This window comes from Canis lupus, chromosome 13 (genome assembly GCF_048164855.1).
Source record: "Canis lupus baileyi chromosome 13, mCanLup2.hap1, whole genome shotgun sequence".
In the NCBI taxonomy this organism is placed as follows: Eukaryota; Metazoa; Chordata; class Mammalia; order Carnivora; family Canidae; genus Canis; species Canis lupus.
The window spans coordinates 9,506,000-9,528,697 of record NC_132850.1 but is presented as its reverse complement, the minus strand read 5'-3'; the positions used below and the strand labels follow the sequence as shown (position 1 = coordinate 9,528,697).

At 48.4% G+C, this 22,698-nt stretch overlaps 1 long non-coding RNA gene across 1 annotated transcript; it reads right to left on the bottom strand.

The window, feature by feature from the left end:
* Window positions 1-511: 511 nt before the first annotated feature.
* On the bottom strand, window positions 512-22,359 carry LOC140602491 (uncharacterized). Its single transcript, XR_012005432.1, has 3 exons — window positions 22,034-22,359; window positions 4,693-7,999; window positions 512-4,169 (listed from the first exon to the last, which is right to left on the bottom strand). It is a non-coding gene; the product is annotated as an uncharacterized lncRNA (long non-coding RNA).
* Between the last annotated feature and the right edge of the window lie 339 nt (window positions 22,360-22,698).

The window sequence follows — 22,698 nt, the reverse complement described above, 5'->3', positions numbered from 1 at the left end:
GCCGGAGGAGTCCCCTTTCCACTGGCCCTGATGCTATCTCTAATCTTGCTCACGATCTTTTATGCATGCTTCCAGAGCCCTGTAGGTGCCCTCCTCACGATAAGCAATTAGACCAGGCAGGAGCTTCTTTAATAACAGCTATTAAGTACTTGGTGAACCGAAATGGCTATTCAAAGCTACTTTTTGTTCTCTGTAATAATTAGGACATGAGCTTCCTCAGGGAGATGAGGAGCCTTGAGATGCAGCAGCCCCCACCTCTACACCGTCATTGCTTTAACATTCAGAACACAGAGTCTCTACCAACGAGTCTTTTAAAGCTTTTACATTTTTGGTAGGAGAACAGAAGAAAAGCAGTGGGAAGCTCAGCAGATTTTTAAAATATAAAATTTCCCATTTCTCTCAGAAAATTGAAAATAGCTCTTGAGTTATAAATTAGAAGTCTTTGTTCTTTCTTGGTTTGCTTTTTTTTTTTTTCCCCCAGAAAGCTTTGGAATTACCACAATGCTACAAGTGTGGTCATATTTATTCTTTTTATTTTGTTATAAACCTTGCACACTTCTCCAAAGGAATAGTTTGCAAACAACAATAACAAATAAAAATTCAAAGAACTGTCCAGGCCACGAAAAAGAGGATGAGAATCTTCATCTTTGGCCAGAAAGAAGACTTTCTTTTCCTCCTACATGGACAATAACGCGCTGGGTCAGGGACCACTCATTGCAGAGAAGCCCCAGGCTCACAGCGACTCAAGAGGCCAGTCCTCCGTTACAGCTGGATACCTGTGGACGGTCCAAGCCCGGCACTGGTCTTTGCCGAGTACTGGACTCAGCCCCCTGGCCAGCCCCGGACACAGAGGGGCTTCCAGAGATGTCCATTCCATGCTTTGCTTCCTTTGCTTTGTCCGAGGCTATTTACTGGGCAGCTACTCTGTGCCTGTGCTTTACATTAATTGTCCCTCTTCCTCCTCAAACCCGGCAAGGTGGCTTCGGGAGCCTCATTTTACAGGTAAGTAAAATGAAGCTCAGGGAGTGAATTATCAGGAACCTTTCTTTTGCTGAAACAGGGATCCCAAGCTCTAAATGGCTTAGGCAAAGCATATTTATTAGTTCACATAACCAAGAAAGCCAAGCATAGGATGGGCCTCAGGCACAGCTGGATCCATATGCTCATGTGAACCACCAGGACCCTATTTCTCCCCTGACCCTTGTTCCCGTACTCCTGCCAAGCAGGCTCGTCCTTCTCGGTGTTAGGGAGATGGCTGAGGCAACCAGATACGCTCCGTTGCATTAAGTGTGGCAGCTGTGGAGGTGCTCCGTTTGGATCCCCCTTCCAAAAGAAGTTGTTATTCAAGTTCAAGGAGCACCAGTGGCTGGGCCTCCAGTTGTACCACCTTCAGGATCCGTGTCCTTCCACGTCAACTACCAGCTGACAGCGGGACATGGCAAGGAGTGCTAGTCCCTGGTCAGCCCTGCACAGTGCATGACTCCTCTCGTGGTCAACGTTTGCTGCAGGGCTCCCTTCGGATTGGCTGAGAATGTCATCTGATTGTGTCCTGAGGCTCTCCCTGTATCTTTCCTGAGCATCACCTTCTGCCCTACACGTACCTGTGGTCTTCAGGAGTCAACTGACATCCCACATCTCATTAGCTCCCATCCTCACATGGGGAGATGTCGTTGCTTCACCAAGATCCCTTTGGATCCCTTTGAACTTTCAGCGTTCTCCTCTGACTCCGGCATCTACTGGCCACATGCAGGCCGTGTTCTCAGAGCCCCAGGGTCAGCCCTTCACCCTACCTGAACACTCAGAAGGCCCAGGGCCTAGGTTACTTCCATGCTTCTTCCCCTTCCTTCCCACCTGACCGCCGAGGTGACTGGCAGGTGGAGAGTTTCAATGCCAAGGCTCTCTGCTTCCAGGCAGCCCCCCGGAGCTCTCCTGCAGCATCAGGCTGAGGTGACCCCTGTAGGACTTTGCCTGGGGGCACACCTGGCCTGGCTCTCTCACCTCCACTGCCCTGCCTCTCCCACCTCACTTCCCATCTGCCCTTAATAAACTACTTACACGTGAATGCTCCTCTTAGCGTGCTTCTCAAGAACCCAACCAAGAACCGGTGGTTGGCACCCAGTAGCACGGGTCACGTGGCCTCTTCCATAGAACAAACCCTGCGGGGTCCTCTCCCTCTTTTTGCTCCATCAGACCTGAGTTGTTGTTGCTTCCTGCGGCCATAACCGTGGCACGCTTCCCCAGGCCTTGACTGCTCCCTGGGCTCCTTCCCACACCTTCGTATCTCCCCTCAGTCCCTGCTTTGGAGTGCGCGACCTGCTTCTTGCCAAAACTCTGAATCATAAATCTCACCATTACAGGATTTATTTTTTAAATTTTCTATCCTATCTATCTATCTATCTATCTATCTATCTATCTATCTATCTATCACCTACCTACCTTCCTACCTACCTAGTTTGAAATGAGACTGAAGGTTAACATCGTGGAATGGTTGACCTTTCACCCTATCCAATCAATTATGCTCTGGGACGGCATCTGTAATAAGCTAAATGAGAGACAATATCACAAATCTGATTTTCAGGGACACCTGGGTGGCTCAGCGGTTGAGCGTCTGCCTTTGGCTCAGGGCTGATCCCGGGGTCCTGGGATCGAGTCCCGCATTGGGCTCCCTGCATGGAGCCTGCTTCTCCCTCTGCCTTTGTCTCTGCCTCTCTCTCTATGTGTCTCATGAATAAATAAATAAATAAAATATTTTTTAAAAAATCTGATTTTCAGGTTCTTCCAGACTTAAGGACAGAGGTAATGACCTTCTTCCAATTAGCCCTCAAGAGCCTTCCAGCTGGAAAGAACCAGTAAACAACTTGCAAAAGGTGACCTCTGGCGCTAGATGGCAGCTGTGACCCGCCAGTGCTGGTGCTCACAGAAGCCACCGACAGTCCCAGCTTCTGGCTCTGCAGGTCCAGCAAAAACCAGTTTGCCTGCCGAGCTGGCTCTTGAACCAGGGTTGTCCCTCATTCCTCCAATGCAGAGGCACACCGTGGTTTTCCAGCACGTTGGGTACCCGGGCCTCCATGCCCTGCCAGAGCCCGGGAAGCTCTGTAGCGTCGTCCCTCAGTGCATCTGTTCCCAGCCGCTGACACACTGACGCCGACCCAAGGGTCTGGACTCGGGGCAGAGGCTGCAGACCCCAAGGGCTCAGGGAAATCCCTCTCAGCAGAGGAACTGCGGGGTTTAGGCTGCCTCTGCCGCTAACTGACCTCCACGGTGGCTTCAGCTCACCTTTACCCACACCCTCTTTGGCTATATATATATTTTTAAAGATGTATCTATTTATTTTAAAGACAGAGAGTGAGAGCCTGTGGGGTTTGGGGGCCAGAGGAAGAGAATCTCAAGCCGACTCCATGCTGAGCAAGGAGCCCTGATGCAGGGCCTGATCCCACAACCCTGAGATCATGACCTGAGCCAAAACCAAGAGTCAGATGCTCCAGCAACCGACCTAGGTGCCCGCCCCCTCTGGCTTTAGCAAATGAGTGATATCAGTTAAAATCACTGTATTAATAGAGACCCTTTTAGTTGCAAGTAACCAAAACCCTGTGAGAATGAGCTTAAGCCAAATAGAAGGATGGGAGAATTGTTTAGCCAATAGCTGAGAACCATACATATGTGAATTTATAAAAATTTATTTATTTATTTGAGAGAGAGAGAGAGGCAGAGAGAGCCTAAGAGGGGGAGAAGCAGAGGGAGAGGGAATCCCAAGCAGACTGCCCGCTTGGCACAGGGCTCGATCTCACAACCCTAAAAACCGAAATCAAGCGTTGGACACTCAACTGATTGAGCCACCAAGGTGCCCTTCTATATATGTGGATTTAGACACAACTGTATCCACGGAGTTCTAGGCACGGCTGGATCCAGGTGCTGAAAAAAATCATCAGGAATCTATGAGTCTCCATCTATCTTTTCCCTTTTCTTTTGAACACAAACTCCTATGTGGTGAAAGAAATGTGTCTTTCTTCATTTTTTTGCTGAGACTCCCAGACTTGACCTAGGTTCACATTCATCCCTAGACTAATCACATGATCACTAGTCAAATGCCCATTACCAGAGAAGGCATAGGTCAGAAGGGAAATGAGGAAGGCTTGGATTCCAAAGAAGAAGACTCAGGGCATTATCACCTGGAGAAGGACACAGAACGAGCCACGTCAACAGATGCCCAGTGATGACCAAGCAGGCTAGTTCCCTTTCTCCTCTGCCCCACTCCCTCACATATCTACTGACTCATTTAGTACACCTCAAAGTCTCTTACCAGAAAGCCTTTGCAATTTTCCCTCCACATTCCTACGTAGGCAAAAGTCCTGTTTATTCAACCTCTGTGTCCTCCCACTGCACAGTCTCCTAACATCCTGTTGTTTTCCCTCAAAGCACTGATCAGTTCTAGATTGTATAGTACATGCAATTATTAGCCTTGTGTGCATCTTTCCACTAAATTACAATCTTTAAAGAAACAAGATTTTGGTGTCCCAAAAGCCTAGTAGAGTACAGTACAGTCACCGCAACAGTAGGTGCTCAGTAAATACGTATTCATCAATTCACTGCGGACTTACCTATTAGCCACTGGTGATAGTGAGTCTAGTCGGACAGGGTCTCTGCCCGGCTTCTACATGAGTGAGGATGACAAACAAGTAAATCAGTGCTCACCGTCCAACTGCAACAGTTTCTCCAGGAATGGTGGACTCAAGGGAGCCAAGAGGAGGAACATCTAGATCAGAAGGATCTAGGAAAGTTTTCCTGAAGAGTTAGGATGTTGACCTATCTTTAGAAAAATGAAAAAAATAAGCAAGATGAGTGAGAGGAGGAGGCCCTCAGAATTATGTTAGGAAACATGGAAGTGTAACATAGCCCGCTATTTCCTGGGAGAACTAATGGTCAGTCTCATTTCACTTAACTGTCTAGAACAGAGGTAACTAAATAAGAATTAGGCCTTTTCACTAAGACTATGTTTTTAAAGAAAAAAAAAAAAAGAAAAGAAAAGGGGGCAGTGCCTAAAGTAGAATTTTTTGGGAAAATAAAGTAGATTTCTTTTGGACAAGAAAACTAGCTTAAAAGGATAGGGAGAAGCTCTCTGATTATACCAGCAACTGGCAAGACAACTGGCACATAGTAGGCCCTCGATAAGTGTGCGAATGCCTGGATGAAAGTGATTCAAAATCAATAGGTTTTGCTTAAAAGGAAGAGCATAGCCAGCCAAGGATACGGCTCATTAAGAATCCATGCAGATTCCTAAAGGCACACAAAAGAGATAAAGGGCAAAAGAAATTACTTTAAAGCAGGAAGGTTTATGTAACACTGTGTGTATAGAATAAAAAAAGTGCCCAGCTTCACATGCCATTTGCTGCCAGGATCTGAGATTGTTACTAAGAAAAGGGTGGGAGGAGGCTGCTGGGGGGAATCAGATGCCAGGCCAAGACACAGGCCCAGAAAACTCAACATTTGGGGCTTGAAAAGGAGGCCTGGAACACAAGCCTCTTTTGTTTTTCAGGCTTCTCTTAATTACTATGTTTGAGACGTGGGATTTATGAAAAAAGCACTATTCAAAAGGACAATTTACACTCTATTACAGAGAGAGTTCAGTCTCAGTCCCCGCTTTCCCCTCTGGTTGCAACCTGAGTCATTTGTGGCATGGCTGTGTGAAGCACGGAGGAGAGCTATAAATGGTTTTATAAATCAGCATGTTTCATCGCAAACTGAAGCGGCTGCTGCTCCCAAGGCTGGCAGCAAAACCATGAATCAGAGTCTAAAGTTCTAGAACAATGTCTGTGAATCAAATCTCACAATGGGTTGTCCTTAATGGCATTCTCCAGCTATGACCTCACCCCAGGTCTCCTCCATGTAAACCACACCCCATCACGGGCACGTACGGAACCTGGAAGCTCTTCTGTCCATACTGAGATGGATGAGCTAATAAAGGGGTAACTTCCCATCACTTTACCTCGTGCCCTTTATTCAATACTTGCTATGCAGAACATTTCCCCTACATTCTCCTCAGGATCATTAAGTCTCTCTCAGTCATGGTGAAGACTTTAGATCTTATCCCATACTAATCTCTGTTCCAAGTGTTTTATGCATATATAATCAAATTTATGTCACGACAATCTTAGGGGGGACATTGCTATCATCCCCCACTTTTCAGATGAGGAAGCTGAGGCCCAACGAGGTTTGGTAACTTGTCCAAGGTCACCTAGCCCTTAAATGGCATAGCTACACCCATATTGGAACCAAGGTCATTAGGCTCCATACTCAACACTCTCAACTACTGTGATATGCTGCCTTGTAAGAGAGGGTGCCACCTAGCCAGGGAGCTAACCCTTGTAACATCCCCACTGTTAGCCGTGCCTGGCCCCCCTCCACCTCCCCAGCCCCCAACCCCACCACCATTTGACAGGTTCAGAAGAAGCTGCCAACTCTGACGAGCCATGAGCCAATGAGCATATCAGTGTTACCCTGACCTCAGTTATTGGCTCGGGGCTGGGCCTGTGACTCTATCAGAGCCAGTGAATCATGATGGGACTTTTCCTGGGGCTTCTGGGAGAAGAAAGTCCTCTGTTCTTTATTGGTTTTGGTGAGGGGAAGATATGGGGAGAGGAGCTACCACAGCACTTTTACTGCTATGAAGGGAGGCCGCTGAGAAGGAGTCAACAAACAAAAAATGCAGAACAAAGAGAAGAACCTCCAGCACAGAACTACCAGGGCGTTGCCAAGAGGACACAGCGTTGGGCTCATGCCATGCAATACAACGGGGGGGAGGGGGAGGCCTGAGGGTGGGTAGGGCATATTGCCATGACCTGATTGGAGCCCTAAATCCAACAACTCTCGAAGCGCCAAATACCTCCATCCTGTTTGAGTCCATGAACCAATGTATCCCTTTTTAAAAGCCAATACGAGTAGGGCTTTTTGCAACTTGAATCATAATGCACAATAATTCAAAACAAGCTCAACAAACCTTGTGATAGCAGAGCCAAACATCCCATTAATTACCATGGTGGAACAGAAAGATTATTGATCAAGGGTGAAACCATGACTTAAGGCTCTCCCCATGCTAAAGAACAGAGAAAGAGCCAAATTTCTTAAATTCTCAACCATTCTCAAGAGTTACATTTTTGTAGAAATAATCCTCCCCAAATAGGTATTAATGGATTCACCTTCATAATTACATTTAACTTGATACCACGTTAAAATGACTTTAAACGCTCTCAGCAGGGCAGAAAGTAATGGACCAGAGATGGGGCAAGGTCAGCCAGGCATCAAAACATAGCCAGGGAATTTGGGTTGGTGAGGTGGTCAAAGAGGACTTTAGCCTTACACGACTCTCTATTAATCTCTTAGAAAGGAATGTATTTGTAAATCATTCATATAATTAAAAGTTAACTTTAAAATAGGGTTAAAGGACAAGTCGTGTAATTGCATGATCATACTTTTTTGGGTAGTTTTATGGTTTTAGTGACACAAACACGATGCACACATACGCTGTCTATTCACTGTCTTCACTGCAGGGCCTGGCATTGGGCTTGGTGACTCCGATGGCCAGGTGGGCTGCTCTATCCACAGTGACTCTGCGGTTCTCGGAGGAGACTTTGTGGGCGATCTTTGCACAGTAAGATGTTGCCCATCAGCAGCACTTCAAGCTCCTTGACACTGTGGACTAGGAGTTCCCAGAATCCACTGGGCAGCACCTGCTTTGTTTTCTTGTTGCTTTTGTAACCAACGTTGGGCATCAAGTTCTGGCCTTAAATCTTCTGTGGGCTGTATTGTCAATGCCTCTGGGTTTCCGCCTACTGCACTTAGCTTTGACATACAGGTCTGACTGGTGCTGGATGAACTTCCTGGTCCTTTCCTGAACGATCTTGGGCTTCACCAGAGGTCTGAGGCCAAGTAGGAGATGGCTGTCACCGCTGCAGGCAGCACCGAGGAAGAGCTACCATACTTGTTGTTTAAAATAGTGGATCCCCTGAAGTGAAATGTTATATAAAATACATAGTGAACATTTGTTTGTTTCTCTTCTTTGGTATAGAATTAAAAAATATGATAGCTTGCTTCTTGGGAACCACCCTCTCCTGTTCACACTTAACCTTGGTTCAGATACGTGGTCTTTTTTTTTTTTTTTTTAAGATTTTATTTATTTGAGATAGAGAATGAATAGAAACAGAGGGAGCAGCAGACTCCCCACTGAGCAGGGGGCCCAATGGGGGGCTCAATACGAGGACCCAGGGATCATGACCTGAGCCAAAGGCAGATGCCTAACTGACTGAGCCACCCGGGAGCCCCAGCAGACACATGGTCTTGATGAAAATATAGTAATTTGATTCCTGAGCCCTCCTGGCTCTTTTCCTCTCCATGACAATTCTGGAAAGAGGCAGCAGTGGCATAGTTTTTTAATCTCCCTGAATCCTCTCTCCATCCATCCATCCAACAAACAAACAAATAAAAAACCAGAGTAACTAGATGCTAAATCCAAAAACAACAATGGACAACATCGATTGACAACAAAGTCAGATGATGGCGAATCCCCACAAAATTCAGAAATGCAAGAGAGTGAGGACAGCCGGCAGCACCCCTGTAGGACCCGCATTATATTTACATTTATACAGGAGGACGTAGGGGGAGGAAACAGGGCAACTAATGGGCCTGATAATTGTATTCGCAGAAGGCAGGGTGAACTAATGCTAGCCAGGCAGTCGAAGTGGCGGTTGGCTCCAGTAGTGGGGGAGTACAAAGGGTCTCTGAGAAGGCCTGATGAGGCTGGAATAGTTTAAGCAACATGGGGTCATAAAGCTAAGTGACCAAGTTGCTCTCAACAAAACTGATGAAAAATATAAACTAGTGTTTTAAAACTGGCTAAGAGATACTTCAAAAGATTTAAGATATCAAAGATTAACACGAATTAGAACTAGAAAAAGACTGCGATTAAGTGACAAAACCTAGGGGAGATCAAGAATAAATAATTTCATTCAGAAATAAAGCTAAACTAAAAACAAAACAAAACAAGAGTGAATACATACTATGGATATTTGAGAAATAGAAGGTGAAACAAGAATGGTTTTTAAATTCCGAATAAAAAAAGAAAAAGAATTTGAGAGAAAGTGTACATATTGAAGCCATGTAAATAAGATATGTTACATTAAGAGTAACTGCAAATGAAAACAAAACCAACAGAACCTGATGAATAGTAAAAATTATAATTCAAGAAAACTTTCCTAAAATAAAGATTTGAAACCAGGCACCCGGGTGGCTCAGTTGGTTAAGTGTCCAACTCTTGATTTTGGCTCAGATCATGATCTCGGGGGTTGTGAGATCGAGCCCCTCATCGGGCTCCACACTGGGAGGCATGGGGTCTGCTTAAGATTCTCTCTCTCTCTCTCTCCCTCTCCCTCCACCTCCTCCAAAATAAAAAAAATAAATAAAGATTTGAAACGACATTTTGAAAAGGTATACCTTAAAACTGGAAATATTGATCCAGAAAGACATATACTAAGACATATTCTAAACTTTAAAGGAAAAAGAATAAAACTGGCCCCTTTTGTAACTAGGCCAAAGATCCAAGTGAATTATAATGGAAAGAAAATTAGATTTTCATTAGACTTTCAATAGCATTTCTTTATGGTGGAGGAAAACAGAGTCACATATTTAAGATATCCAGGAAAGAAAATGTGAGCCAAAGATTTTGTATCCAACTGAGTGTAAAGGGTAAGGAAACAACCAACCTGCTATTGGCACATGGAAACTCATGGAATCTTGCTTAGAATTGTGGTCACTTTGAAAAAAGGTTGGTTGTGATTGAGATGAAACATATGGATTCCTTCCAAGGTGGCCAGCACAGGTCTACCTTTTGTCATAAGTGGTGGCTATGTATGTTTGGTGTAGTTTTCTGTATATGTATTTTATTTTCTAATAAAAAGCTTACAAACAACAAATATAAAATTTTAGACGATTATACTTAGAGAAATTTGAATATGGACCAAAGATGATATTATGAAACTACTGTTAAATGTTTACATATGATATAATGGCATTGCAGCTGTATAGTAGAATGCTCTTATTTTTTAGAGATGCCTGCTAAAGAATTTACTGTAATTTTACTTTTAAAATGTTTTATCAAAAAAAAAATCAAATTTCCAGTCACGTTTTGTTATTTTAATTTCTTCTTTTTTAAGTTTTCCTTGTTAGGGTGAGGAGGAGCAGAGGGAGAGAGAGACTCTTAAGGAGAGTCCATGTTCAGCACAGAGTCCAACGCGGGGCTCAAGCTCAGGATCCGGAGGTCATGACTTGGGCGAAATCGAGCGTCAGACACTTCGCTGACTCAGCCGCCCAGGTGCCCCATTGGCTTCTAGCTGAGGTATAATACTTACAATATTATGCATTATATACAGATGTTAAGTCTTACGGTGAAATGAGTTTTGACAAATGCCATTATTCTATCAAAATACAGAATATTTTCCCCAGAAAATTTCCTCCTGCCTCTTCCAAGTTAATGTCCTCTCCAGCCCCTCACTGAGGGAACCACTGTTTTGATGATCTCCTTCACCAAAGATTAGTTTTACTTGATGTAACACTTCATATAATGGAGTTATATAATACATAATCTCTAGACACACTTCTTTTATATCTTAATATCCCCGAAATTAGAATGTATCTTAGAAATTGGTGGTGCTTAAACAATTAATGGCAGTGTTTTCTCTTTTCTTATTGTTATATAAAATAATGGGGCCTCTTACAATCAATGGCATCTTTGATTTGATGAAGTATTTATATCTAAAGGAAGTAAATATGGCAAAAATGTAACAGTCATTGAATCTAGTTGGTGGGTATATGGGTGTCTTACTTTTCTATGAGTTTGAACATTTTTATATAAAAAAATTTACTAAATATATAAATAAATTAAAGGATATCACAATTGTTGTACCCTGCATTGGCCTTTTCTCCTCCTTAATTAAAATGACCCTTAAATAATGGAATCATCTGGAGCCTTTCTTGACCTCTGTGAAACCCCGACCATAGTAGGGACCTGGGTCCTCTGGACTAGCACAAGATCATTCAGTCTTTGTAGGATTTGCTTTTTTCTCAGATATATTATTTTTCTATGCTCTATTTCCCCGAACTTTTCAAAAGCGAAGAGCTTCTGTCCTCTGGGTCCTGATGCCGTAAGAATGAGGAGCTCTGCACTTGGGATCACAGCATCTAATCAAGTGTCAAATCCCACAAGCTGAGTGCCTGAGTCTGAGGCAAGAAAGAAAAGCTGGGGCCCAGAACCAGCACGTGGCAGCTGGAAGGTCAAGGTGTTAGTTCTTTAAGTATAGACTCCCAGTTCCTCCTTGTGAATAGTCATGAATCCATGTTAACAGGTACATAAAGATGTAACTCTGACATTAAAAACAAAGTGTGGGGAGATGGAACTGTAAAGCAGTGTGGTTCTTATATGTGATCAAAGCTAAGTTGGTATTTATTTAGAGTAGACTGCTATGGGGCACCTGGCTGGCTCTGTCATTAGAGTGTGAGACTCTTGATCTCAAGGTTGTGAGTTCAAGTCCCACACTGGGCGTAGAGATTACTGAAAATAGACTGTTTTAACATTAGGTTGTTACATGTAATCCCCATGGAAACGAGAAAGAAATTATCTATAGAATATGCACAAAAGTAAATAAGGAGACAATCAAATCAGGTCACTATGAAAGTTGACTAAATGCAAGGGAAGGCAGTGATAGTGGAGGTGAAGGACAAAAATAATCTACAAGACAAACAGAAAACAAATAACAAAATGCCAATAGTAAGTCCTTTCTTATCAGTAATTCTGCTATTGTAAATGGGCTAAACTCTCAATCAAAAGTCATAGATAGGGGCACCTCGGTGGCTCAGCAGTTGAGCATCTCCCTTTAGCTCAGGCCATGACCCTGGGGTCCTGGGATCGAGTCCCATATCGGCTCCTGCAGGGAGTCTGCTTCTCCCTCTGCCTGTGTCTCTGCCTCTCTCTGTGTCTCTCATGAATAAATAAATAGAATATTTTTTTAAGTCATAGATTGACTTGAAACTAATATAACACTGTATATTAATTATACTTGAATTTTAAAAAAACCACATAAGGTTGGGAGAATGGCTTAAAAAACCCAGGATTCATCTATATGCTATTGTGACATAGTACAATTCATATTTGGTGCAACATCCATTCATGATAAAAACCCTCTGCAAAACCGGTCCAGAGGGAACATATTTCAACATAATAAAGGCCTTATCTGAAAAACCACAGCTAACATCATACTCAGTGAAAAAGTGAGAGCTTTTCCCCTAAGGTCAGAAACAAGACAAAGACGTTCATTCTCACCACTTTTATTCAATATAATACTAGAAGTCCTAGCCACAGCAATTAGGAAGCATACAGGAAAAAAAAAAAAAAAGATGTCCAAATTGGTAAGAAAGAAGTAAAACCCTCACTATTTGCAGATGGCATGATAGTCTATGTAGGAAAATCTAAAAGACTCCACCAAAAAACAAAACTAGAACTGATAAATGAATTCAGTAAAATTGAAGGATACAAAAATCAACGTACAGAAATCTGTTGCATTTTCATATATAGTACTCATGAAGCAGCAGAAAGTGAAATTAAGAAAACAACACATTTACAATTGCACCAAAAACAATAAAGTATCTAGGAATAACCTTAACCAAAGAGGTGAAAGACCTGTGCTCTGAAAATTAGGAGACACTAATAAAAGAAATTCAAGATGATGCTAAGAAATGGAAAGACATTCTATGCTCATGAGTTGGAAGAACAAATATCGTTAAAATGTCTATACTACCCAAACCAATCTACATACTTAATGCAGTCCCTATCAAAATACCAATATCCTTTTTTCACAGAACTAGAACAAACCATCCTAAAATATGATGGAACCACAAGAGAGCAAATAGCCAAAACCATCTTGAAAAAGAAAAATAAAAGTAGAGGTATCATAATTCTAGATTTCAAGTTATATTACAAAGTGGTAGTAGCGGAAACCATATGGTATTGGCACAAAAACAGACACACGGATCAGTGGAATAGAATAGAAAACCCAGAAATAAACCCACAGTTATATGGTCAATTAATCTTTGATAAAGGAGGAGAGAATATACAACGAGAAAAAGACATTCAAGAAAGATGTTCAGAAAACTGGACAGCCACAAGCAAAAGAATGAAACTGGACCACTTTCTCTCACCACACACAAAAATAAACTCAAAATACATCAAAGGCCTAAATGTGAGACCTGAAATCCTAGAAGACAGCGCGGCAGTAATGTCTCTGACGTGGGCCATAACAACATTTTTCTAGATATATCTCCTGAGGCAAGGGAACCAAAAGCAGAAATAAGCTAGTGGGACTACATCAACATAAAAGCTTCTGCACAGCACAGGAGACAATCAACAAAATCAAAAGGCAACCTACAGAATCAGAGGATATACTTGCAAATGACATCTGATAAAGGGTTAGTAGCCAAAATACGTAAAGAAACGATACAACTCAACACCCAAAAAACAAATAATACAATTTACAAATGGGCAGAAGTTGTAAATAGACATTGCTCCAAAGAAGACGTCCAGATAGGGGATCCTGGGGGCGCTCAGCAGTTTAGCATGATCCTGGAGACCCGGGATCGAGTCCTGCATCAGGCTCCCTGCAGGGAGCCCGCTTCTCCCTCTGCCTGGGTCTCTGCCTCTCTCTCTCTCTGTGTCTCTCGTAAAAAGATAAATAAAATATTTTTTAAAAAAGAAGACGTCCAGATGGCCAACAGGCACATGGAGGGATGCTCAGCGTCACTCATTGTCAGGGAAACGCAGAGCAGAACGACAGCACCATGTCACCTCACACCTATGGGAACGGCTAGAATCAAAAACAGAAGAGACCACGAGTGTTTATGAACATGTGGAGGAAAAAAGGAACCCTCTAGTCAGTGGATGTGCAAACAGTGCAGCCACTCTGGGACACAGTATGAACGCTCCTCACAAAGTTAAAAATAGAACTACTAGGTATTTACTCCCCAAGTGCAAAACCACACACGCACCCCTGTGTGTCGCGGCCGTACCGACCACGGCCAAACCCAGGAAGCGGCCCAAAGTGTCCGTCGACAGACGAATGGATAAAGAAGATGTGGTGTCCATGTAAAGGAATAGTATTCAGCCGTTGGAAACACAATCTTGCCATTTGCAAAGACAAGGCCGGAGCCGGAGAGTGTGATGGATGTGGAACGCGCAGTGACAGAAAGACAAATACCACCCGATTTCGCTCTTGTGTGGAATTTAAGAAACAAACCAAATGAGCAAAGGAAAAAAAAAGGAGAGAGAGAGAAAAACCAAGGAACAGACTCTTAACTGTAGAGAACCAACTGATGGCCACCTGAGGGCAGGCGGGCGAAATAGGTGATGGGGATTAAAGAGACACTTATCACGATGCAAAAAAAAAAAAAAAAAAAAGTGAAATAAAATGATAGAACAAAACGGAGTTGGTCTTTGTTCCCAGTTCCTGGCACGAGCTCCAAAACTCCTGGAGCAGCCTGAGTACTAGGAGGGGCTTCCGTCATTCCTGGGGAGTCCCCGCGAGCACAGGGGTGTTCATGCTGACGGGCGCCTGTGGGAGCCTCGGTGGCGGTGGCGGTGGCGTGGCAGTGGCGGTGGTGCAAGGGAAGGGCTCAAGGCTGGGACTTTCAGCCCCGCCTGGTGAACTCCAGGGAACTGAGTCAGAGACTCCAGGGAACTGAGTCCAACGTTCAAGGACGTCAGCAGTCCAGCCGCCCGATGAAGCCTTGATCAGAACGAGGAGGCCTGGCGAGCTGGCGGGCGCGGGGGTGCCGCCCGGGCAGCCCTGGCCGTGGCCCCGACCCACAGCCTCCCACGCGTCCCCTCCGCGGCGCTGCTCCTGCGTCGTGTCCTTTACAAGACTGTCATCCCGAGGGCAGTGCTTTCCTGAGCTCTGGGAGTCCTTCTAGAGAACGGCTGAGTCTGAGTGACACACGGGGTTGTGGAGTCCGGGGTTTGTAGCCATCGGGGCACAAGTGCAGGTAGCCTGGGGACTCTGCTTGTGACCAGTGGCACGCGGGGGCAGCTCTGTGGGACCCAGCCTTTAACCTCCTAGGTCCCAAGTTCTAGTTCAGCTCTTGATCCTCACAGGTCGTCCTGTCCCTCGGAACCCCGGTATTGCCGTCCCTGCTGTGGGGAGCCCGATGGTGCACGTGTCGCTGTGTTGCTCTGGGCGTGTCCGAGACGCAGCAAAGCGCCTGACACGCTAAAATTGCTTAATAGATATCAGCAGGAATGTAAACGAAGCTTTGTGCCAGGCCCCCTGGGGCTAACCCGGGCCTACGAGAGACAGATAAACGCACAGATAAGGTTCTAGGTAAACATCTGTTCTATTTCCTCAAGCGGAAAAACAAGAAGCACATTTGCTTCCCTAACACAGAGGGGTCTGAAGAACGCTCAAGAACCAGCATTTAAAAGCTAAAGGAAGAAACGAGAACTACAAAGCATAAGGCTCGGCATAGATATTCTTTATCTCCTATGTTCCTGGGTCCTGAACCTATTTAGCAAGCCTCTCTAGGTGAAGGATTCTGTGGCTTCATGAAGAAAATATCTGGGAAAAGTTGGAGAGGAAACCAGCTGGAAAAATTTTTTTTTAAGATTTATTTATTTATTTATGATAGAGAGAGAGAGAGAGGGGCAGAGACACAGGCAGAGGAGAGGGAGAAGCAGGCTCCATGCCAGGAGCCCGACACGGGACTCAATCCCGGGACTCCAGGATCACGCCCTGGGCCAAAGGCAGGCGCCAAACCGCTGAGCCCCCCCGGCCCTCCCTCCCAGGCTGGGAATATTGATTGCAACCGTTGCTTAATATTTAGTCTGTGTTTTAAGGGGCGGAGTGGCTGCAGCCACCGAGTTGGCTGCTGAGGATTCTCTATGTTGGTTCCTTGGACGGTTTCTAAAATCCTTCCTGAAGGTCTGTGACCGAAGGAGTAGAGCCAGGGGTTCATACCCCTGCAGGACCAGGAAGCAAGAAACCAAGGAATGTGGACCCACGAAGAGTCCGGGTGAGAGCGGCTGCATGAGCGCCTGAAGCGGGTACTGGCTCCTTGTCCCCTTGTCCCACACCCTTTCCTGCCCTCAGCTCCAGCACCCCCTGTGCTCGGCTGGACCCGTCGCTAGGACCACGCGCTGCCCCTGCCTTGAAACGCCGTCGAGGCAATGCTGCGGTGTAAGCGCCGCTTCTGGAAATGTCTCTGCTCGGTCTCCGTCTCTGTGGGCCACCCTTGCTTCGCCCCTGCAGTTGCCTGGTCTGCTTGGCTTTGGAGCCTTACGAGTTTATCTTTAACCCACTTCGCACATCACTTGGAGAGCTGCACCCAGGTGTGTGTCCTGGCTATCAGCTCAACTCAACCAATATTTGCTTCGTAGGGAGGCGATAATTTGCCTCAAATTGACTCAGAGTGGCTGGAATCTCAACAAAATCACCCCTAATTTTCTCCTAAAACTTGAAGCCTGACTTACAAAAAAAAGGGGGGGGGCCTCCGGTTAGAAAGGGAATCATGAAGGGTGAGGATGGGCACTGCCCGGTGTGCGGCCGAGAGAGGGCGGGAGGTGGAGAAGCCTGAGCGGCCGCCTCCCAGAAGCTCTCCGCAGCCTTCGGCTTTCTGAGACGTACATTGTTTCCCTTTTCACATTTTCTGGCGCTATACGGGAAATCCTTGTGGTTATTTTTTATTACGGTAAAATATGCATAATACAAAATTCACTATTTTGACCATTTTTAAGTGTATGGCCCAGTGGCATCAGGCACATTTACGTTCTTGCATAACCATCACCACCATCCAGCTCCAGAACGTTCTCGTCATCTCAAACTGGAACTCTATACCCATTAAACAACACCTTCCCACTCGGCCTTTCCGCCAGCCCTTGGGAACTCCTGCTTCTATAAATTTACCTATTCTGCGTGCCCTTTATGGACGTGGAATCACAATATTTGTTCTCTCGTGCCTGCATAATGGGCCTTTGTCCTTTCCACTTAGCATTGTCCCATCTTTACGTTTCACTTCTGTGCAGCACAGTCAGGATTTCCTTCCTTTTAGAGATCGGAGAACGTCCCATTACAGGTTGTTTACCCACGCGTTCGTTCGTCAAGGGACGTCTGGGTTGTTTCCACCTTTTGGCAATTGTGAATGATGCTTCTTTGAACATCGGTGTACAAATACCCGCTCAAGTCCCTGCCTTCAATTCCTCTGTGTATACAGTTCCCTAGAATGTGGTCATGCTGCTTTTGCCTTTTTTTTTAAAACTTATTTTTATTTTTTCAAACACTGATAATACATCAAGCGAAAAGAAAGATCAGTCACCAATAAGCCCACCATGCAAAGATAACCACCATTAGCAACGGAGTGTTTGGTCTTTCAGACTTTCTAATCTACCCTAATATCCAAAGGAAAAGAAACTTTAAAAATATCAATTTAGGGATCCCGAGGGGGCTCAGCGGTTGAGCATCTGCCTTCGGCTCAAGTTGTGAGCCCGGGGTCCCGGAATCGAGTCCCGTGTCGGGCTCCCTGCATGGAGCCTGCTTCTCTCTCTGCCTGGGTCTCTGCCTCTCTCTTTCTCTGTGTCTTTCATGAATAAATAAATAAAATCTTTAAAAAAAGTAAAAATGGGCACAGTGGTTTAGCACTGCCTGCAGCACGGGGTGTGATCCTGGAGGCCTGGGATCGAGTTGTGCGTCGGGCTCCCTGCATGGAGCCTGCTTCTCCCTCTGCCTGTGCCTCTGCCTCTCTCTCTATCATGAATAAATAAATAAAATCTTTAAAAAAAAAGTAAAAATATCAATTTAGGGGCACCTGGCCGGCTCGCCAACAACTGCCCAACCCTGAGGAAATCTGGACGGGAATACTGCGCCATGTTGCCCAAAACTGGTGTCTGTCGCTACGGTGGCAATAAATACTGAACTGGGCCCAACACGTGGGAAACGCGTCAGAGTTTGCGCTCCGGCTGTCATTGATCCAGAGGATTCTCATATTATCAGAAGCATGCCAGAACAGACTGGTGGAAGTCAATCCTGCAAAATTTTTCTTTAATAACACCAGCCAGACCTTGTTTTATTTATTTATTTTTAAATTTATGATAGTCACACACACAGAGAGAGAGAGAGAGAGGCAGAGACACAGGCAGAGGGAGAAGCAGGCTCCATGCACCGGGAGCCTGACGTGGGATTCGATCCCGGGTCTCCAGGATCACGCCCTGGGCCAAAGGTAGGCACTAAACCGCTGTGCCACCCAGGGATCCCTAGACCTTGTTTTAAAAATACTGTTATATGTTAAAAAATAAAAATAAAAAAATAAAAGTACTGTCATATATAATTTTATTATAATTTATATTTATGATATTTATATTATAGTTAATATTTATAATATGATGTATCATATATGAATATTTGTATTTATAATTATATATTATTTCTTTCTCTCTGAGCAACCCTTTGAGGGAGGCACTGTCGTCACCTCACTGACAGGTAAGGAAACCGAGGCACAGCGAGCAGAGGTTGCAACCGTGCCCGCGAGGGAGCCAGGTGGCTGGAAAAGGAGACTGAAGGCCTTCAAGCTGGAGCCGGGGGCTCGGAAATCAGGGGGACATGCAGGCAGTTGTGCAGATGAGGAGGCCGAGGTGAGGGTGGCCCTGGCTCAAGGTCGTGGGACACATTAGTGACAACCCTGGAAGCAGAGTCCGGAGCTCCTACCTGTGCTCTTCCCACTCGGGTGCTGCGAGCCTTGCGGGGTCCCTGTGGTCCTCCACTTCGCTGCACCTCGAGACCCGGTGGTGGGACGAGCGCCGGGCGGCAGTCAGGTGCCTGCGGACTCTTGGCCTCAGCCCAGGGCGCGACCTTGGGCATCAGCTGGAGCCCACATCAGGCCCTGGGCTGGGCGTGGGCACTGATGAGGGGTCTCTCTCCCTCTGCCCCTCTCCCTGCTCACGCTCTCTCTTAAGAACCAAAACTTAAAAGAAAAACCCTGATGATAGGAAGTCCCTGGGCAAGCCCAGCTCTAGAGCCCCGGAGCCCGCGTGTCGGACTCTGGCATCCGTGTTTTAGGCAAACACGCGGGGGCTGCTGCGCGGAACCACTGCCCGGGCCGAGGCAGCTGATGGTCGAGGGCCCTGACCCCCACCGGGAGCGAGGGTTCCCGCAGGTCCCCCAGCCCCCAGCTCCAGCACCCTGTGACCTCCCGGAGGACCTCGCGCCCCTTCCGTGGCCCCCAAGCCCGCCTGCTCTTTGTGGGACAGCGTCTCCCGTCGGGTTCCCACCCGCTGATGCCGTGGCCGCACTGCACCCTCTGCACCCTCTGCACCCCCAGGGGCTGCCCGGGCCGCACCCCCTCCTGCTGCCCCGCACCCGCCGCCGGAGCTCGGGCCTTCCGGAGTCCACCTGACTCGCTCCACCCAGGCTGTGGGACAGGTGCACGGGGCATGGTGCTCACTAGGTTCCGGGGTGCAGGAGAGTCCAGGCCGGCAGCGCCACGGCCCCCCCGCGCGCCCCCAGCTCCCTGCCCCAGTCCACCCTCCGCAGCAGGACTGTAAGCACCAGTACTACCCCGTGGCCTGTCCCCGAAGCTGCCGGAGACTCCTGGTTGCTCTGCGGGTACAACCCAGAATTGTACACTCGGGTGGAGGCTGCCAGTCCTAACCGCTCACCCCCCGACTCTGGCCTCCCAGCCCGGCCCCTCCTGCCCGAGGCCTGCCCCGCTGTCACCCCAGCGCCCGGCCTGCACCTGGGGGGCCCCGTCCCCGACACCGAGCCCCTGTGAGGCGTCCGCTCCTGCACGGGGCCTGTCCTGCTGTCATCCGAGTGCCCGGCCTGCACCGGGGGTACCCCGTCCCCAACACCAAGCCCCCTACGAGGCGTCCCCTCCTGCCCAAGGCCTGTGCCAGCCCCGGGCCGGGCCTGCGGGGTGAGGGCACCCAGGGCAGGGCCGCTGGGAGGGCGAGGCTGAGGGCGAGTTCTCCTGGCTCGCTGTCTGCATGGCTCCCCGCCCACCGGGGCTGCACCCCTCACCCTGCTCGTCGCCTCCCGGCAGTTCCCGGGCTGCCTTGACCGGGAACCCTTCCCTCAGACGCCTGGGCCGTCATGCAACTCCGTCCTCCAGCCCGGCAGTTAGCGTAGCCGCAGCTCGCGTGGGCTTATCTAGGGGGGTCTGCCTTGCCCGAGCACTTGTGTGGAGGCGGGGACCCTGTGCGACTCCCTGCGGCCCAGAGCCCACGCCGGCCCCAGACACGCAGGAGGTGCTCGGTCAAAAGTCGCTAAGGAACGACGCCGGGCACTGCGTCCTGCAAGCAGGTGACTCCCCGCCGCGCGGGGCAGCAAGGGCTTCTGTGCTCCTGCAGTCTCGTCCAGCGCACAGGCGGGACTGTCGTGACTGTTCCATCAGGTGTTATTTGCGATATTTAGAGGCCAGCTCCTGCCCCCTCCCCAGTCGGGTCTAGAGGGCAAGATGGGGGCAAAGTTCGTGCTGTCACCACCATCATCACCTCCGTAGCTACCACCCCAAAGCCCTCCTGGGCTCAGCGCATTGCAATGCCTGTGCAAAGCCCCAAACCCCGAGAGACACACTGGTCCCTGCGTGTATGGGCTGCAGCATGGGCTTGGAAATCGGTCCCTGCTCTGCACCTGACTGTGCCCCGTGAACACGTCACTTGGTGTCCCTGAGCTTCGTCTGCAAGATGGGGATGATGCCTGCCTGTTTCACTTCATTGAGGTCTATCAGGTTCAAATGCGGTGATGAGTATGAAAGCGCTTCGTGAACCGAAAAGTGTGGCTCACAGGAAAGAAAGGGAGCTTCCTTCTCACGCAACCATGACAGATTGGCAAAGGACATAATTGAGACATTAACTTGTTTCCTAAATGATGACGTGCGAGCCCACGTGGATGCACTGTGTGCTAGGCATTGTTTTTCCCAGTTTTGCAAACGGATTTGTGCTCACCTCTCTCTACCCATCTACCCTCCCAGCTCCCCGGCCCCTTCTGATCACGGGTGGAGATGACAGGAAGCGCATGACCCTTTGGCAAGGGTGGGGGTGTTGCTCCACGACTGGGTAGAGTAGGTGAGAACATGGTATTGAAGGCAGCGGGGTCCTTAGAGAAGCCAAACTCCCTGCGGTGGGGGGGAATCCTTTACCTGGAGACTGCGTCCCTGTCCACTGGGACAGAAGCCAGGAAGGAGGCAGCATAGATCTAGGTGCTGGGGGCGGAACCATTGATGAGGAGCCTGAATAAGTTTCCTTTGTGGGAAAGCCAGTTTCCTAACACAGGAATATTCAGAGACATCTTTCGTTTCTGCTGCTCTCTCCATTCCCCCTTCCCCTTTATTGGCAATCAACGTATTTAATTCAAGCGCATGGCGTTCATTCTTTTGACAAGGATGCGTAAGAGTGACCCACAGCACCAGGTTCCAAACTCTTGGCTTTTTTAACGGTCGCCTCCCCGAACTATCATCACAGACAGTGAGATGAGTGCGTGACCCCACTTTACAGATGGGAAAACTTAGCTTACAAACGCTCAGTAACATGCTCAGAGTCAGCCAAGAGGTGAGTGATTACATGCATCTCCATTCAAACCCAGATTTTCTAGCACCTCCTCCCCTACGCTGCTGTGTTTTTTAGGTGCCCCCTTGCCCCTTACTTTCACAAATCTAATGTGGAGTGTGTGTGTTCGTTGGGGTGAGGGAGCTTTGGGCTGCTTTTCTGCCTAAAAAACACCTAGATGCAGAATTTCCAAGACGAGAAGGGAGCTCAGGGGTCACCTCATTCCATGTACTTTGCAGATAGAGAGCCTGAGGCCCAGACAGGGGGTGCTCTCTGGTTTCTGGCGCTGGCTCTTGCGCCGAGCTCGCTCTGCGGGACCCAGGTGCCCCTGCCTACCTGGGAACACCTTTGCCAAGAGTAATGGTCGCTCTATGCTGAGCTCTCATTCTTCAACGACTATGCAGCAGCGCCTACCTGTGTGCCGAGAAGCCTTGGAGAGAAGCAGGACCTCCTGCAGCTTCGGCCAGGCGTGGGAAGGGGACCGCAGGCCCGCAGGCGTGCGAGCTGGACTATGCCAGGGGCTTGCAGGGGCGTCGGCAGGGGGTGCAGGTGCGCAGGGGCTGCAGGCGCGACTGGCACCTGCGGGCCCGGGATGATGAAACCCGGGGCGAGGACTGCACCATCCCGGCCCGCGGCCTCGCAGCTGTGCGGGCGGGGCTTGCGCACGCGCTGCGCCCCCGGGGGGGTGCACCCCACGAGGAGCTCGGAGCTCGGAGCTCGGAGCTCGGAGCTCGGAGCTCGGAGCTCGGAGCTCCCGGGCGCTGCAAGGACCCCGCCCCGCCCCCCGCAGAGGCCCCGCCCCCGAGCGGCCCCGCCCCCTCCGCGGCCCCGCCCCCGCCCCCGCCCGCGCGCGGACTGCGCTCCCGCCTCCCGCCCCGCCCCCCGGGGGCCGGCGCGGGGCCCTCTGGGACTTGTAGTCCGGCGCGCGCCCCGCCTGGGCGCCGGCAGCCGCCGCGGAACTACCAGTCCCAGCAGCCCGTGCGCGGGGCGGGCCCGCCGGCGGGGGGCGTGCGGCGCAGGGGGCCGGGCGGGGCGGGCGCCGGGCGCTGAAATGCGGCTGCGGGCGCGGGGCCCCGGGG